General features: G+C 47.1%; 1 pseudogene; it reads left to right on the top strand.

The window, feature by feature from the left end:
* The first annotated feature begins 2,408 nt into the window (after positions 1–2,408).
* LOC107719840 (uncharacterized) lies at positions 2,409–4,317 on the top strand (annotated as a pseudogene).
* The last annotated feature ends 3,025 nt before the right edge of the window (positions 4,318–7,342 follow it).

Genomic DNA, 7,342 nt, shown 5'->3' with positions numbered 1-7,342 from the left:
CTATTCTTATAGGCTACACAGACAAAACAGTCGGAGATGCGTTTATGCATTTTTTTTCCTATTTTACGCATTAGTAGTAAATCAAGACTTCGCAAGTTCTCTTGTAAAATAAAATAATAAAAAAAAACATGGAATAAACCGTGTACAGAAAGCGAGTAGCCTAAAGAACTCTCAACATTAGGCTACTAAAAAGGTCAGTTTAATCTCGCAAAAACTCCCGTTAATAAAAAATCTGACTACACTGCACAATTAATCTCTTACACTGCATCTTTGTTGTTCATGATGAATTCGGTGCTTGCTCGTACACTGCTTTTATTATTATTGCAGCTTAGATGTTCAAATAGCTGCAGTACTCCGACTTTGCCACAAGGAAAAGTGCGTACGCCTGCTCAGACCCTGACGTGGCGGTAAGTACTTTTCCACGTCAAAGACCGTTTTTATAAATATGAACATTGCCGTGGATTTTTGCGTATGCACACTCTAAGATCAAATCTGTGCATACGCACATTTTATAAATGAGGCCCCTGGTGCGGGCCCTGCCACTGGACTAATTTAACTCACCACCAAGCCTAGTTTCTAAGAGCATTGGCCCATCCAGTTAGTAAAACCCGAAAAGAAAATTAGGGTTTTCCTCAATACTTAGGTCAGTTAGTCTCCTGCTACTAACACAGCAAAACCAACCCCTTAGGTATATTGACCCAACAGCGCAACCACTCTGTCACCCCTGCCATTTTTCCTAACATTGGGAGTAACATCTCTCTCCTTCATCTTCTCTCTCTCTCAGCTGTCTTCTTCTGATTTGACTACTGCTGCTGTTTTGGGATTGTACCTGTGAGAATCATAAAAGCAGAGAACTTTAGAAACATTTAACAAATATTTGTGAAACTTAAACACTTCGTTTCAAATTTGTCTGACTCTCACCCTACCTTCCCTTCTCATCCTGGGATCCTACCAGCTAAAGCTAAAGCAGGTCAACAAGAGGACTGACAGACGTCCGCCAAATCTTGAACATGCGTCTAGAAACGCTCTAATTGGTGTATGGTGTCAATCTTACCAGCTAACTTTACCCAGTTTATCAGAGAACTTTAGAAACATTTAACAAATATTTGTGAAACTTAAACACTTCGTTTCAAATTTGTCTGACTCTCACCCTACCTTCCCTTCTCATCCTGGGATCCTACCAGCTAAGGCTAAAGCAGGTCAACAAGGAGATAGGCGTACACTAAATTTTAAACACGCATCTAGAAATGATCTAATTTATGTATGGTTGTCAATCCTACCAGCTGAGAAACCGATACTGTCATTATTATTGTTTTTCCTTCACCCCGGAGGAAATTTTTATAACAATCACAGTCCTGGTATTTAGAAATCCCCATTTCTAAACCCCTGTCTAGAAGCATCCTTCTAAATCAAACTTAACAAAAAAAAAAAAAAGAGAAGAGAAGAAAATTTAATTGTACTCATTCTGCAGAAAAGGGAGGGTATTTTGTTTTGTCTTTCTCTGTCTAGAAGCAATCCTTTAAAATCAAAATAAAAAAAAAAAAAAAAAAGAGAAGAGAAGAAAATTTAATTGTACTCATTCTGCAACCAGAAAAGGGTATTTTGTTTTGTCTTTCTCTCTTATCTTATAATTAGCTAACTTTCTTCCTTTGAAAAAAAAACTTGCTCTTATAGGAAAACTGGAAGCAGCCAATTATTATTCTGTTCCTTGCTCTGTTTGTTATCCTTCTTTTCTCCCTCTGTTCTCTAGCTGTGCTACCTGTGTGTGCATACTAATTTCCCCCCGCAGAGACTACAAATTAGTAGCACGCCCACCACAGGATCTCAGTCGCAGAGAACCACGCTCACCTGCCCATTACACACTCAACATCAGCCCACACTTGACATTGCGCACGTACACCTTTGTTCATTTTAATAACTATCACAGTCCTGGTAGTTAGAAATCCCCATTTCCAAACACCTGTTTAGAAGAAAATTTAATTGTACTCATTCTGCAACCAGAAAAGGGTATTTTGTTTTGTCTTTCTCTCTTATCTTATAATTAGCTAACTTTCTTCCTTTGAAAAAAAAACTTGCTCTTATAGGAAAACTGGAAGCAGCCAATTATTATTCTGTTCCTTGCTCTGTTTGTTATTCTTCTTTTCTCCCTCTGTTCTCTAGCTGTGCTACCTGTGTGTGCATACTAATTTCCCCCCGCAGAGACTACAAATTAGTAGCACGCCCACCACAGGATCTCAGTCGCAGAGAACCACGCTCACCTGCCCATTACACACTCAACATCAGCCCACACTTGACATTGCGCACGTACACCTTTGTTCTGCCTTGTTGTTTGTTTGTTTTGTTTTGTTTTTCCTCCTGTTCAGGTCTGTGTCAGTCTCGGTTATAGATCTCCCTCACCGCGTCAAAACATGTCTTGCACAACAGACCCTGTTGGCCACTGGGAGTACCTCAAGACATGGCTAAGTGTTGCAACAGACAGCCTCTTACCTAAGGCTGATGAAACACTGAGGCATCAGACACAGGAACAGCTGGATGACAACATAACAAGCCTTTTGAGACAAGACTCAAGTCAGAGCTACAGTCACAAAGAACTAGCCAAGATCACTGGATCCTTAAGTCACACACTCATCGCCACCCTCAAGCTGAGCGACAGGCACGCCGCCCATCTCCAGCAGCATCGCCCATCTGACACACGCCCAACGACGCATCCAACAGCTAGAACTGGAAGCTCAGGAACAAAGGGAAGGGTGAGGTGGAACAAGGTGCAGAGGAGGAGATCACAAGGCTAAAAGAGACCCTAGCAGCTACTACCCAAGAAATGGAACAAGGCAAGGCAGACCATGCTGATTTCGCTAACAAGCTACAGTATGCAGAAAAGGCAAGGGCCGACTTCAGAGACAAGAACAGCAGAATTAAAGCCCTTGAAAGTCACCTGGATGAGTCGAGAAATGAGATCAGCTGCCTAACCCGACAGCTGGACTACATCAAAGAGGAGTCCGACAGTGTCAAAGAGGAACTCAAACATGCCTACGAGCTGCACCCTGAGCCAACAAGGACATGACGGGCACCAGTCTCACCCCTGCAGAGCAGGACCGGGTCCCCTGTTCCTGGACTGACACGTGATTAAAAGTGGGAGGGGGCAGTGCTGAAACATTCACCAGCTCCCTCTGAAGAATCCTACCTCGCAACCCAGCTAAAAGAACTTGCTCCAGCCAGCCACAGATCATCGCATGGCTTGGACCTCAAAGACCTCGACAAGCTCGCCAGGAACATTGGCAAATTCACCCCAAGTGTGCCAGGTAGCCAGAAAGACCAGGCTTATTTGCAAGATATCGATTTTCATCTGGAAATGAGACCCAATGTCACTGACAAAGATAGACTCTATTTGCTCCGAACAACATCCAGCCCTGAAGTGCGCAGCTTCCTGGACCGGCAGCCTGCTCACACAAAGACTGATTACCACTTGCTCCGAGAAGCCCTCATTAAAGAATTCACTGACCCTGAGTCAGAACAAGGACTAGTGGCTGCCCTGGAGACGAAACAATGTCAACATGAGGCTCCTCAAGCCTATTACAGCTGACTCAGATGAGCATACTTCGGAGCTCGCAACGAACCTGACATGGAAGAAGACCTGAACTTCAAAACTCTCTTCCTGAGAAACCTTCATCCTGGGGTAAGCCACCATCTTGGCGTCCTAGCATGTCCACGAACAATGAGTGCTCAACAGTTGCGAGACTTGGCGCATAAAGCCTACAGCAAACAAAAAATGGCCTCAGAAAAGGGCACCAAATCCACAGCAGTTCTTGACTTCAACCCTCAAAGTCAGTGGCTGGCTCTAGAGGGCGCCCAACATCAAGACCATGCAAAGCCGCCACCCAAAGAGTGGAATGCACTCTCGTCCCACAGAGAACGGGACTCCCACGCTGGTACCCGACCTAAAAAGAGGAACAACCGCTGGCAACACTCACCTGGACATCACTGGGAGAATCATGGGACCAATCAAGACCTCATGAGAATCAATGGGAGAGATCATGGAATCAGCCAAACTCATTTGGAAACTCAAGAGGAAATGGCTCGTGGGAATCCAACAGAACCTCCGAGGGAAAACAACAAACATACCCTGGAGCAAGCAGTCCCAGGAATCGACGAAAGAATTCACAAAGATTCGAAGCTGACCGAGCTCAAACTGAATCCACACAAGAACAAAAGACATCCCCGTGTTTTGACTCACAAGAACTGATGAAAATGATGATGAAAGAGTTCTTCCAATGCAAGGAGGAGGATCGGAAGTGGGAAAGAAAGACAAACCAGATTTAGCCTGACTAGCAGCCGGACGAGAAGGCAGCGGCCACTTGACCCAACAAACCACAGAGAACAGCACTTCCTCACCTCACTCTCAGAGAACCGTAACCTCCATAACTTCAGACGGACAAGAAATCCTACCCAACTTCTGGGCGACCTCATTGAGAAAGGTATAGCACGAAAGTTTTACCTCTCCATCATCATCGAACGCCACATCAAAGTTGAAGCCCTTCTCGACACGGGAGTCGACATCACCCTAATGTCGACCGAACTCCTTGAAGAAGTTCAAGAGAGAACAAAGAGGTATAATAGCACCCTCAAACTCCAAAGGTGCGAGCTGAACCTTCAAGCATATTCCCACACGGCCTACAACTAAAACATGTGGCCCCAATTCACCTAACTGTGGGACCGATGGACCTCGTTCACCCAGTATACGTCTCACCACTCAACACGTATCCACTCCTCATTGGAAAAGACCTGCTTAATCGCTTTGAACCCTTAATTGACTTCAAGCAACTAAAGATATGGACGCAAGTCCGTGAGCCTCTACCCTTCCAGTCAGTAGACTCCAACGAGTCGCAGTGTCAAACCACAGACACCGCCGCCAACTCACTGACTGATGATGCAACGTCAAAGCCAGGGTCAGGGCCAAGTTCAACACCAAGCAGCAAGGACCAGGACCCTTTCCTCTGCTCATTGCAGGAGCCTGACTCAGACTCAGGCCCCCTTCGAATCATGACTGCCATAAATGTCCACGACACATCAGTGTCCGACGCAGCACTAGCCCTGTGGGCGGAGAACTCGGCTATCAGCCTGAAGCTTTTCAGAGCATTGAAGCAAAGACACCCAAGTCTACCACATGTCTCAAAACACAGCCGCTTCCCTCTCAGTCCCTGGTCGACAACCATGGCTACCGCCAAGATCATCTACGCGGTGGACATATGTTGGAACAACAGACACCTGAGTCACTACTTCCTCGTTGTCCCTGATCTACCTCATGACATCTACATTGGAGCGGACATCATGGTCCGGCTGAATGCGTGTGTGGACATCGTGAACAATGTCATATGGGCTCCCCTGTTGCACCAACTGACTACTGGGGTCAACCTCAAGAACCTTCGATCTGGTCAAACAATGCCAGACACATGCGCCATGATCAATGAGTGGGCGTGTGTCAGCGTACACCTCAACATGCGACCTGGCCAAACTCTCAACAGTAAGCTAGGCTTCCTCCAACCTTCCAGGACCTGCCTAAGACTAGGACTGACCTTGGAAGCTGTGCACCTGCACAGATGACCGTCAAGTCCCAGAGCCCCTCAAATGACTCAACAATGGAGGAACCCTACGCCGGGTTCAATGCACAAATCCAACAGATCCTGAGTAAGGCGGATGCCCTCCACAAGGAAGCAGATCGCCAAGGACTCAAAGAGTTTCTGTACAAGTACAAAGACTCATTCACAAAGGATTCCCTGGACTGTGGCCTGACCAACATCCACACGGTGCACATCCCGACAAGCCCAAATGCGCCACCCACATTTGTGCAACAGTACAAGATTCCAATAGCATCATATGAGCCAGTGCAAGAAATTACAGACTCCATGTTGGGCACATACTCTGCCCTGATATGGCCAGTTCTAAAGCCCAATGGCAAATGGCGGCCCACCATTGACTATCGCAAATTAAACCAGCAAGTACCCTTATCGCGATGGCCTATGACTCAGTTGGACCAAGAGAGTCCCAAAATCAAAGCCTCAACGATCCTTTCCACGCTGGACGTCGCCTCAGAATTTTGGACAATCCTTGTCCACCCTGATGACCAACACAAGCTGGCGTTCACCTTTGGGAATCGACAATACACCTTCACACGGTGCCCCTTTGGCTATGCCAACTCACCAGCAGAATTCAACCTCCAAATAGATTGGGTAGGACCCCTGCCATGGTCAATACGGGGTAACAAATACTTCCTCACCGTGGCTTGCGAATTCACAAAGTGTGCCCAGGAACCTGAATGACTCCACTGCAGTCACAGTGCTGTCCATGATGGTGAGTGGGGGGAGTGCAGGGGGTTTTCTCCTGAAGTCCAGGATCATCTCCACAGTTTTGAGCATGTTAAGCTCAAGGTTGTTAAGACTGCACCAGACAGCCAGCTCTTTCTCCTGTCCTGTCTGTAAGCAGACTCGTCTCCTTCCTTGATGAGGCCGGTGACTGTAGTGTCGTCTGCGAACTTTAGGAGCTTGCCAGAGGAGTCCTTTGAAGTGCAGTCATTCGTGTAGAGAGAGCAGAGCAGTGGGGAGAGAACGCAACCCTGGGGGGCGCTAGTGCTGATGGTGATAGTCCTGGATGTGAGTTTGCCCAGCCTCACTAGCTGCTGCCTGTCTGTCAGGAAGCTGGTGATCCACTGACAGATGGAGGTGGGCACGGAGAGCTGGGTGAGTTTGTCTGATAGAAGGTCAGGCATGATGGTATTGAAGACCGAACTGAAGTCCACAACTAGGATCCTTGCGTAATTCCCAGGTCTGTCGAGGTGTTGCAGGATGTAATGCAGTCCCATGTTGACTGCATCATCCACAGACCTGTTTGCTCTGTAGGCAAACTGAAGAGGATCCAGCAAGGGTCTAGTGATGTCCTTCAGGTAGGCCAGGACCAGTCTCTCAAGTGACTTCATGACCACAGACGTGAGAGAGACAGGTCTGTAGTCCTTAAGTCCAGTGATTTTGGGCTTTTTGGGGACCGGAATGTTGGTGGAGCGTTTGAAGCAGCAGGGAACTTCACACCGCTCCAATGATCTGTTGAAGATCTGTGTGAAGATGGGGGCCAGTTGGTCAGCGCAGACTTTTAAACAGGCAGGTGAAACACCATCTGGGCCTGAAGCTTTTCTAGATTTCTGCTTCCTGAAGACCCGGTTCACATCCTCTACACAGACCTTAAGCACAGGTTGAATGGTGGGGGAGGGAGGGAGGGGGGTTGCAGGGGTGGTAGGTGAATGTGTGAAGTGCAGATCAGAGTGGGGGCTGGGTGTCAGTCTGGCCTTTTCAATTCA

This window comes from Sinocyclocheilus rhinocerous, unplaced genomic scaffold (assembly GCF_001515625.1).
Source record: "Sinocyclocheilus rhinocerous isolate Xijiao unplaced genomic scaffold, SAMN03320098_v1.1 scaffold1442, whole genome shotgun sequence".
Taxonomy (NCBI): domain Eukaryota; kingdom Metazoa; phylum Chordata; class Actinopteri; order Cypriniformes; family Cyprinidae; genus Sinocyclocheilus; species Sinocyclocheilus rhinocerous.
This window is presented reverse-complemented; position numbering and strand designations above follow the sequence as displayed.